At 41.5% G+C, this 12,060-nt stretch overlaps 2 protein-coding genes across 18 annotated transcripts in view; one reads left to right on the top strand and one right to left on the bottom strand.

Annotated features, from left to right (window-relative positions):
• Positions 1 to 12,060, bottom strand: part of nr1h5 (nuclear receptor subfamily 1, group H, member 5) — a 612,581-nt gene that overhangs the window by 574,292 nt on the left and 26,229 nt on the right. The gene's annotated exons all lie outside the window — the stretch shown is intronic.
• Positions 1 to 12,060, top strand: part of tjp2b (tight junction protein 2b (zona occludens 2)) — a 197,722-nt gene that overhangs the window by 91,817 nt on the left and 93,845 nt on the right. Inside the window, exon 1 of one of the 17 annotated variants that reach the window (XM_087263117.1) lies at positions 11,160 to 11,178. The gene's annotated coding sequence lies outside the window, so the exon portion shown is untranslated. 17 annotated transcript variants of the gene reach the window in all.

The raw sequence follows: 12,060 nt of genomic DNA on the forward strand, positions 1-12,060 counted from the left end.
AGTTTGTTACAGTGTCAAACATGACATTTCCTGTAGCCAGCAGGTGGCGCTGTAACTGTATCTGGATATCGGCATGTAAACGTGTTCAGGTCGGACGCTTATCAAGCGTGTGAATTTTGAGGCAGATCTGATAATGCATGCTTGAGTTATAACGACTTCCTGTTTTGTGGCGAATCATCAAAGTTTGCGAGGCCGCCACGGACACGCCCATCGATGAAAACTCTAAAGCTTCGCAATTTAACATCGCCAAGGCCTTTAGATGACAAAACCCAATTTTGGTGTTGATTGGATAAAATCCCTAGGAGGAGTTCGTTAAAATACAACGCCTGGAAATGGCAAAAATGCCACTTTTTCGCCGCAGGAAGTTAAAAATATCTGACTTCCTGTTGGGTTTGAGATATGGCTCCAAGAGACTTTTTCGTTTGTTTTGGCATGTTTGAGGTGTGTGCCAATTTTCGTGCATGTGCGTGATTCGTAGATCAGGGGCTCGTCCGTTTAATTTTTATAGGTGGCGCTGTTGAGTCATTTTGCCACGCCCACTTCCGAGACCCATATCAACCTGCTATTTACACCGGGTTTGGTGTGTGTGCAAATTTTCATGAGTTTTTGGGCATGTTTAGACCCTCAAAAGTGACCCGATAGGGGGCGGAATAATAATAATAATTAAAGCTGCAAGCAGCGATGATAGGGACCTCGCACCCGGGCTCACCGCCGCCCGGTGGCCTCAGGATGACAGAGAACAGCGAACAACATTAATTTAAGCCGATATATATAAATAACCAGAGAAAATCACAGATTTATGCCGAACTTCCTCCTGTCAGCAGGTGGCGCTATAATTGTGACTAAAGATTTTTATGTAGATGCCTTCAGTAGAAGAGTCTTATCAACCGTGTGATTTTTCAGGCAGATCGGACATTGTGTGGCTGAGTTATAAGCCAAACTACCTTCTGCCAGCAGGTGGCGCTATGACTGACTCAATTATGTTATGTGGATGTGTTCAGGAGAGGAATTTAATCAACCATTTGAAGTTTCAGGCAGATCAGACATTGTGTGGCTGAGTTATAAGCCAAACTACATTCTGCCAGCAGGTGGCACTATGACAGATTCAATATTGGCTTTTAAATGTCTTCAGAAGAGGAATTTAATCAACCATGTGTAGTTTCAGGCAGATCAGACATTGTGTGGTTAAGTTATAAGGTAAAATTCCTTCTGTCAGCAGGTGGCGCTATGACTGTAACTCAATATAGGTATGGGGATATGTTCAAGAGAAGAATTTAATCAACCATGTGAAGTTTCAGGCAGATCGGACATTGTGTGGTTGAGGTATAAGGACTTCCTGTTTCATGGCGAAGCGTTGAGGTTTGTCATGCCACCACATACACGCCCCTCCGCAAAAACTCTAGATCTTCACAATATATATCATCGCTTGAGCTTTCAGATAACAACCAACCAAATTTAGTGCTGATACGAAAAAAATTTGTGGGAGGAGTTTATTACTCTGTAAATCATGTAATTTCCTGTGGCCAGCAGGTGGCGCTATAGCTGTATCTGGATATTGGCATGTAAATGTGTTCTGGTCTAGACTCTTATTAAACGTGTGAATTTTGAGGCAGATCTGATAATGCATGCCTGAGTTATAATGACGTCCGGTTTTGTGGCGAATCATCAAAGTTTGCGTGGCCGCCACGGACACGCCCATCGACAAAAACTCTAAAGCTTCGCAATTTAACATCGCCAAGGCCTTTAGATGATAAAACCCAATTTTGGTGTTGATCGGATAAAATCCCTAGGAGGAGTTCGTTAAAATACAACGCCTGGAAATGGCAAAAAAGCCACTTTTTCGCCACAGGAAGTTAAAAATATTCGACTTCCTGTTGGGTTTGAGATATGGTTCCAAGAGACTTTTTCGTATGTTTTGCCATGTTTGAGGTGTGTGCCAATTTTTGTGCATGTGCATGATTCGTAGATCGGGGGCTCGTCCGTTTAATTTTTCTAGGTGGCGCTGTCGAGTCATTTTGCCACGCCCACTTCAATATTGTTATGTGGATGTGTTCAAGAGATGACGTTTATCAACCATGTGAAGTTTCAGGCGGATCAGACATTGTGTGGTTGAGTTATAAGGACTTCCTGTTCCATGGCGAAGCGTTGAGGTTTGTCATACCGCCACGGACACGCCCCTCTGCGAAAACTCTAGATCTTCACAATATATCATCGCTAGAGCTTTCAGATAACACCACTCAATTTTGGTGTTGATACGATAAAATTTGTGGGAGGAGTTTATAACTCCGTAAATCATGTCATTTCCTGTGGCCAGCAGGTGGCGCTGTAACTGTATCTGGATATTGGCATGTAAACGTGTTCAGGTCAGGACGCTTATCAAGCGCGTGAATTTTGAGGCAGATCTGATAATGCATGCCTGAGTTATAACGACTTCCTCTTTTGTGGCGAATCGTCAAAGTTTGCGAGGCCGCCACGGACACGCCCATCGATGAAAACTCTAAAGCTTCGCAATTTAACATCGCCAAGGCCTTTAGATGACAAACCCCAATTTTGGTGTCGATCGGATAAAATCCCTAGGAGGAGTTCGTTAAAGTACAACGCCTGGAAATGGCAAAAACGCCACTTTTTCGCCGCAGGAAGTTAAAAATATCCGACTTCCTGTTGGGTTTGAGATATGGCTCCAAGAGACTTTTTCGTATGTTTTGGCATGTTTGAGGTGTGTGCCAATTTTCGTGCATGTGCGTGATTCGTGGATCGGGGGCTCGTCCGTTTAATTTTTCTAGGTGGCGCTGTCGAGTCATTTTGCCACGCCCACTTCCGAAGCCCATAATAAACGTAAATTTTCGCCACTTCTGAGGCGTGTGCAAAGTTTCGTGAGTTTTCGGGCATGTTTAGCCCCTCAAAACCGCGATTCATTCCGCGGAAGAAGAAGAAGAAGAAGAAGAAGAAGAAGAAGAATAATTAAAGCTGCAAGCAGCGATGATAGGGACCTCGCACCCGGGCTCACCACCGCCCGGTGGCCTCAGGATGACAGAGAGCAGTGAACAACATTATTTAAGCCGATATATATAAAGAACCTGAGAAAATCACAGATTTATGCCAAACTTCGTCCTGTCAGCAGGAGGCGCTATGACTTTGACTCAATATTGCAATGTAGATGTCTTCAGGAGAGGAATTTAATCAACCATGTGAAGTTTCAGGCAGATCAGACATTGTGTGGCCGACTTATAAGCCAAACTACCATCTGCCAGCTGGTGGCGCTATGACTGTGACTCAACATTGGCATGCAGATGCGTTCAGGAGAGGAATTTGATCAGCCATGTGAAGTTTCAGGCTGATCGGACATTGTGTGGTTGAGTTATAAGGACTTTATGTTCCATGGCGAAGCGTTGAGATTTGTAATGCCACCACGGACACGCCCCTCTGCAAAAACTCTAGATCTTCACAATATATCATCGCTTGAGCTTTCAGATACACAACCAACCAAATTTGGTGCTGATATGAAAAAATTTGTGGGATGAGTTTATTACTTTGTAAATCATGACATTTTCTGTGGCCAGCAGGTGGCGCTATAACTGTATCTGGATATCGGCATGTAAACTTGTTCTGGTCTGGACTTATATTAAACATGTGAATTTTGAGGCAGATCGGATAATGCATGAAAGAGTTATAATGACTTCCGGTTTTGTGGCGAATCGTTAAAGTTTGCGAGGCCGCAACGGACACGCCCATCGACAAAACCTCTAAAGCTTCGCAATTTAACATCGCCAAGGCCTTTAGATGACAAAACCCAATTTTGGTGTCGATAGGATAAAATCCCTAGGAGGAGTTCGTTAAGATACAAAGCCTGGAAATGGCAAAAATGCCACTTATTTGCCGCAGGAAGTTAAAAATATCCAACTTCCTGTTGGGTTTGAGATATGGCTCCAAGAGACTTTTTTGTATGTTTTGGCGTGTTTAAGGTGTGTGCCAATTTTCGTGCATGTGCGTGATTCGTAGATCAGGGGCTCGTCCGTTTAATTTTTATAGGTGGCGCTGTCGAGTCATTTTGCCACGCCCACTTCATTATTGTTACGAGGATATGTTCAGGGGAGGACTTTTATCAATCATGTGAAGTTTCAGGCAGATCGGACATTGTGTGCTTGAGTTATAAGGACTTCCTGTTCCATGGCGAAGCGTTGAGGTTTGTCATGCCGCCACGGACACGCCTCTCTGCGAAAACTCTACATCTTCACAATATATCATCCCTAGGGCTTTCAGATAACACAACCCAAATTTGGTGCTGATACGAATAAATTTGTGGGAGGAGTTTGTTACGATGTAAAACATGTCATTTCCTGTGGCCAGCAGGTGGCGCTATAACTGTATCTGGATATTGGCATGTAAACGTGTTCAGTTCAGGACTCTTATCAAGCGTGTGAATTTTGAGGCAGATCTGATAATGCATGCCCGAGTTATAACGACTTCCTGTTTTGTGGCGAATCATCAAAGTTTGAGGGGCCGCCACGGACACGCCCATCGACGAAAACTCTAAAGCTTCGCAATTTAACATCGCCAAGGCCTTTAGATGACAAAACCCAATTTTGGTGTCGATCGGATAAAATCCCTAGGAGGAGTTCGTTAAAATACAACGCCTGGAAATGGCAAAAACGCCACTTTTTCGCCGCAGGAAGTTAAAAATATCCGACTTCCTGTTGGGTTTGAGATATGGCTCCAAGAGACTTTTTCGTATGTTTTGGCATGTTTGAGGTGTGTGCCGATTTTCGTGCATGTGCGTGATTCATATATCGGGGGCTCGTCCGTTTAATTTTTCTAGGTGGCGCTGTCGAGTCATTTTGCCACGCCCACTTCCGAGACCCATAACAAACGTAAATTTTCGTCACTTCTGAGGCGTGTGCAAAGTTGCGTGAGTTTTCGGGCATGTTTAGCCCCTCAAAACCGCGATTCATTCCGCGGAAGAAGAAGAAGAATTAAAGCTGCAAGCAGCGATGATAGGGACCTCGCACCCGGGCTCACCGCCGCCCGGTGACCTTACGATGACAGAGAACAGCGAACAGTAATAATTTAAGCCGATATATAAAAAAAAATCTAAGGAAATCACAGATTTATGGCAAACTTCCTCCTGTCAGCAGGTGGCGCTATAACTGTGACTCAAGATTGGCATATAGATGTCTTCAGGAGAGGAATTTAATCAACCATGTGAAGTTTCAGGCAGATTAGACATTGTGTGGCTGTGTTATAAGCCAAACTACCTTCTGCCAGCAGGTGGCGTAATGACAGATTCAAAATTGTTATGTGGATATGTTCAGTAGAGGACATTTATCAACCATGTGAAGTTTTAGGCAGATCGGATATTGTATGGTTGAGTTATAAGGACTTCCTGTTCCATGGCGAAGCGTTGAGGTTTGTCATGCCGCCACGGATACGCCCCTCCGCGAAAACTCTAGATCTTTACAAAATATCACCACTAGAGCTTTCAGATAACACCACCCAATTTTAGTGCTGATACGATAAAATTTGTGGGAAGAGTTTGTTACAGTGCAAAACATGTCATTTCCTGTGGCCAGCAGGTGGCACTATAACTGTATCTGGATATCGGCATGTAAACTTGTTCAGGTCAGGACTCTTATCAAGCCTGTGAATTTTGAGACAGATCGCATAATGCATGCTTGAGTTATAACGACTGCCTGTTTTGTGGCGAATAGTCAAAGTTTGCGAGGCCGCCACGGACACGCCCATCTATAAAAACTCAAAAGCTTCGCAATTTAACATCGCCAAGGCCTTTAGATGACAAAACCAAATTTTGGTGTTGATCGGATAAAATCCCTAGGAGGAGTTCGTTATAATACAACGCCTGGAAATGGCAAAAACACCACTTTTTTACAGCAGGAAGTTAAAAATATCTGACTTCCTGTTGGGTTTGAGATATGGCTCCAAGAGACTTTTTCCCATGTTTTGGCGTGTTTGAGGTGTGTGCCAATTTTCGTGCATGTGTGTGATTCATATATCAGGGGCTCGTCCGATTAATTTTGGTAGGTGGCGCTGTCGAGTCTATTAGCCACGCCCACTTCAATATTGTTATGTGGATGTGTTCAGGAGAGGACTTTTATCAACCATGTGAAGTTTCAGGCAGATCAGACATTGTGTGGTTGAGTTATAAAGCCTTCCTGTTCAATGGCGAAGCGTTGAGGTTTGTCATGCCGCCACGGACACGCCCCTCTCCGAAAACTCTAGATCTTCACAATATATCATTGCTAGAGCTTTTAGATAACACTACCCAATTTTGGTGCTAATACGATAAAATTTGTGGGAGGAGTTTGTTACTCTGTAAAACATGTCATTTCCTGTGGCCAGCAGGTGGCGCTATAACTGTATCTGGTTATTGGCATGTAAACGTGTTCAGGTCAGGACTCTTATCAAACGTGTGAAAGTTGAAGCAGATCGGATAATGCATGCCTGAGTTATAACGACTTCCTGTTTTGTGGCGAATCGTCAAAGTTTGAGAGGCCGCCACGGACACCCCCATCGACGAAAACTCTAAAGCTTCGCAATTTAACATCGCCAAGGCCTTTAGATGACAAAACCCAATTTTGGTGTCGATCGGATAAAATCCCTAGGAGGAGTTCGTTAAAATACAACGCCTGGAAATGGCAAAAACGCCACTTTTTCGCTGCAGGAAGTTAAAAATATCCGACTTCCTGTTGGGTTTGAGATATGGCTCCTTGAGACTTTTTCGTATGTTTTGGTGTGTTTGAGGGGTGTGCCGATTTTCATGCATGTGCGTGATTCGTGGATCGGGGGCTCGTCGATTAAATTTTTATAGGTGGCGCTGTCGAGTCATTTTGCCACGCCCACTTCCGAAGCCCATAACAAACGTAAATTTTCGCCACTTCTGAGGCGTGTGCAAAGTTTCGTGAGTTTTCGGGCATGTTTAGCCCCTCAAAACTGCGATTCATTCCGCGGAAGAAGTCGGAAGAATAATAATAATAAACGGAGCAATTCCAATAGGGCCTTGCACCGTTCGTGCTCGGTCCCTAATAATAATTAAAGCTGCAAGCAGCGATGATAGGGACCTCGCACCCGGGCTCACCGCCGCACGCTGGCCTCATGATGACAGAGAACAGCGAACATCATTAATTTAAGCCGACATATGAAAAAAACCTGGGAAAATCACAATTTTTTGCCAAACTTCCTTCTGTCAGCAGGTGGCGCTATGACTGTGAGTCAATATTGGCATGTAGATGTCTTCAGGAGATAAAATTTATTAACCATGTGAATTTTCAGGCCGGTCAGACATTCTTTGGCTGAGTTATAAGCCAAACTACCTTCTGCCAGCAGGTGGCACTATGAATGACTCAAAATTGGTATAGGGATGTAGTCAGGAGAGGAATTTAATCGACCATGTGAAGTTTCAGGCTGATCGGAATTTGTGTGGTTAAGTTTTAAGGACTTCATGTTTCATGGCGAAGCGTTGAGGTTTGTCATGCCACCACAAACACGCCCCTCTGCGAAAATTCTAGATCTTCACAATATATCATCGCTAGAGCTTTCAGATAACAACCAACCAAATTTGGTGCTGACACGAAAAATTTGTGGGAGGAGTTTATTACTCTGTAAATCATGACATTTCCTGTGGCCAGCAGGTGGCGCCATAACTGTATCTGGATATTGGAATGTAAACGTGTTCAAGTCTGGACTCTTATTAAACATGTGAATTTTGAGGCAGAACGGATAATGCATGCCTGAGATATAATGACTTCCGTTTTTTTGGCGAATCAAAGTTTGCGAGGCCGCCACAGACACGCCCATTGACCAAAACTCTAAAGCTTCGCAATTTAACATCGCCAAGGCCTTTAGATGACAAAACCCAATTTTGGTGTCGATCGGATAAAATCCCTAGGAGGAGTTCGTTAAGATACAACGCCTGGAAATGGCAAAAATACCACTTATTTGCCGCAGGAAGTTAAAAATATCCGACTTCCTGTTGGGTTTGAGTTATGGCTCCAAGAGAATTTTTTGTATGTTTTGACGTGTTAGAGGTGTGTGCCAATTTCCGTGCATGTGCGTGATTCGTAGATCAGGGGCTCTTCCGTTTAATTTTTATAGGTGGCGCTGTCGAGTCATTTTGCCACGCCCACTTCAATATTGTTATGCGGATGTGTTCAGGAGAGGACTTTTATCAACTATGTGAAGTTTCAGGCAGATCGGACTTTGTGTGGTTGAGTTATAAGGACTTCCTGTTCCATGGCGAAGCGTTGAGGTTTGTCATGCCGCCACGGACACGCCCCTCTGCGAAAACTCTAGATCTTCACAGTATATCATCGCTAAAGCTTTCAGATAACACCACCAAATTTTGGTGCTGATATGATAAAATTTGTGGGAGGAGTTTGTTACTCTGTAAAACATGCCATTTCCTGTTGCCAGCAGGTGGCGCTATAACTGTATTTGCATATCGGAATGTAAACGTGTTCAGGTCAGGACTCTTATCAAGCGTGTGAATTTTGAGGCAGATCAAATAATGCATGCCTGAGTTATAACGACTTCCTGTTTTGTGGCGAATCGTCAAAGTTTGCGAGGCCGCCACGGACACGCCCATCGACGAAAACTCTAAAGCTTCGCAATTTAACATCGCCCATGCCTTTAGATGATAAAACCCAATTTTGGTGTCGATCGGATAAAATCCCTAGGAGGAGTTCGTTAAAATACAACGCCTGGAAATGGCAAAAATGCCACTTTTTCGCCGCAGGAAGTACAAAATATCCGACTTCCTGTAGGGTTTGACATATGGCTCCAAGAGACTTTTTTGTATGTTTTGGCATGTTTGAGGTGTGTGCCAATTTTCGTGCATGTGCGTAATTCGTGGATCGGGGGCTCGTCCGTTTAATTTTTCTAGGTGGCGCTGTCGAGTCATTTTGCCACGCCCACTTCCGAGACCCATAATTAACGTAAATTTTCGCCACTTCTGAGGCGTGTGCAAAGTTTTGTGAGTTTTCGGGCATGTTTAGCCCCTCAAAACCGCGATTCATTCCGGAAAAGAATAATAATAATAATAATAATAATAATAATAATAAACGGAGCAATTCCAATAATAATAATAATAAACGGAGCAATTCCAATAGGGCCTTGCACCGTTCGGTGCTCGGTCCCTAATAAACGGAGCAATTCCAATAGGGCCTTGCACCGTTCGGTGCTCGGTCCCTAATAAACGGAGCAATTCCAATAGGGCCTACGCACCGTTTCGGTGCTCGGTCCCTAAATATAATTTCCCCTTAAATTAATAAGCAATAAATAAATGATCATTTCATCAGGACCTGTTTTTTTTCTCTCTCTTTTTTGCCATTTAACATAACTGCATAGTAGCCAATTATCAGTGTAGTGTGTAGCTATTCTTAGGATACTAAGCCTCTCTGTGTGTATATAAAGTTTCAACATCCAATGCCAGAAACCTGTTCATGGTATCGTTTACATCACATAGCAGGAGTGGACTCTACTAAGTGAGGTGTCATCCCTTCGGTAATGACACGGAAGCTGGGATAGCATCGCTGGCTGTCGTATTATTAGCGGAAGGAGTGGCACCAGAGGAATTCACCTCATCTCTCATAGCCCTTCAGACGTGTCTTTATGTCTGACACCCCTCATCTTCAGCCGTTTCTGCTGCTTGAAGAAATTCAGCCTGATATATACACATCCGAATACAGATATATCCTACACTGTGGATTAAATGTGCCAGACGTCTAGAGAAAACCGGATTCCTGTCTGAGATGCTCGCTGACCCTCTTTTATTGCCTCCATGTAGATGTAGACCACAACACCAGTTGTTGTTAAAGGAGATACATTATGGAAATGTGACTTTTTACTTGATTAAGTGTTGTAGTCATATACCCGTGAAACTGCCAATGCAGAAAATGCGGAAAAGGATTACCAGTGACTTGGTTTTGGTAAGTCTTTCTCTGCAAGCATGTCAAAATGCGCTCAAGCTCATAATGTAAGAGGAGATCTTATTCAATTTTAGCACTGTAATTTATAAACATGTTGATTGTGTATTCAGATGATTCACTTTTATCTGTTTAGTTTTTTTTTGTTTTTTTTGGAAGGAAAGTAAATTACTGTAAAAAATATCTGTAATTTATCAGTTTTCCGTATTTTTTGTTTTTATTTTTCCATTTATTTTTGCTTAATGGGACTTTGATTTTTATTCCAACAACTTTTAACCTTGAAAAGTTTAATTAAGTGACTTAATATTTATAATATTTTAAAGGGGTAATAAAGCACTTGAAATCAGAATTATTAATTATTAATTTCCCCCCTGTTAATTTTTTCCCAAAATCAATATAAGTTATCTTTATAATCTAAAACTACAAACATTATAAAATTATAAACTAATTTTAGTTTATAATTCTACAAACATTTAATTTTACATTATAAATTTATGTTTTTAAGCTCTCTTCAAATGCTTAGTAATAATCACTGGTCTCAAAAACTACATTATGGATAAACTTTTTGAAAAACGATTGTACCTGATCAACTATAATTACGACTGGACATTGCACATGCTGGGATGTGACTTTTGCTGATGTGTACATTGCATTATCAATGCTGAACTATATGCTGTGCAGCCCTACTGGTCACTTCTGACATTTTGACTGCGTACGATTTACTTGTTTTGTTGTTTCTGGAGTGTCAGAAAAGCATGTAAAGGCTCCGCCCTCTTCTGAAAACAGCAGCTTATTTGCATTTAAAGAAACACACTCAAAAACAGTGCATTGATTTCGTCTTTTCCTAATAGAGGTAAATTTGACAAGAAAGTATAGTCAAACCTTCAACAGTCACAGATAAGGACATCAGAGATTTATTTGACATCTTTTGAAAATGGGCATGATATGCCCCCTTTTAAAGCCTCATAAATGGATCATAAGTAGCTGTGCATTGTGTGATTTGACTTTCTGGGTTTGTGGATGGAAGAAAATGCTGGCTGCTTGGTTAAACGGCTTGATTAGTTTCTGCTTTTGAAGATGAAACAGCTCTTTAAATGAGCGGGAACAGAACAGGGTCATCTGGTTTAGGATGGGGAAGTAGATGTGGGCTCTGGTAATGTGCTTGTTTTTCTGCGCTTTGATCTTGGTTTATTATCTGATAGATGTGTCACTGTGGATCTGGACGTTCATGCTCAAGCATTAGGTCTGTTTTTCTATGAATTTTTGAAGCTTTACTCTGATGCTGAAGTAAAAAAAAAATGCTGATGCTTTTCTGAAAACTTGAAAATGCATGATTTTTTAATTTGTCGGTGAATGTAACTATGTTGAATATTTTAGAGTGGTTAGAGACAACTTTTAATAAGACATGAATGTTGGTGGTGGAGCGTAGATTTAATGCGCTGAGAACAGTGCTGATTCACTTCAACTCTACTGATCCAGTTCTGTGCAGTGAGTGGCACTGCTGCTTTTTTTTGGTGGGACGCTTTTGGTGTTTTAATAACTGTAAAATGTGGAGAATTGACAGGATGTGATGCATAGGCGAGGAGTTGGATCAAATGATTCTTGTGGATGCACAATTAAGATTCAAAGAGACTTTTCAAAAATTGCTGAATTGTTCCAAAAATGTTCACCGACATGAATTTTAAATGAAACTACTTTTTTCTGCCCTAGGAGACATTAGAAAAGTTTTATTGTATTTTAAAATATTTTATTATTGTTATTTTGTCAGTAATTTGGGTCCTGGAATCTCGACAGCGACAGAATAGAGTTCTGGGGCCCCATAGAAATGTTTGAAGAGGCATATTTAAGAATAATAATAATTATAAATTAAATGTAACAATTTGTTTAGGAAAAATAAAAAATAAATTGTTATGTTTTATTAAAATAAATAGACGCCTGTAAAAAAAAACTTTGAAGTAATTTGGACAATATTTCTTTGTGCTTGTGGACAATTGAACGATATTGAAGAACAAAATAATTCAGTAAAAAATAAATAATATATAATAATAACAATTCTATTGATAATTAATCTATGAATGTATTATATAATTGTAGATAATTTTTTCACAGTACAAACTGGGTCTTA

The sequence above is a fragment of the Danio rerio genome, chromosome 8, assembly GCF_052040795.2.
Source record: "Danio rerio strain M-AB ecotype USA chromosome 8, GRCz13ab, whole genome shotgun sequence".
NCBI lineage: Eukaryota > Metazoa > Chordata > Actinopteri > Cypriniformes > Danionidae > Danio > Danio rerio.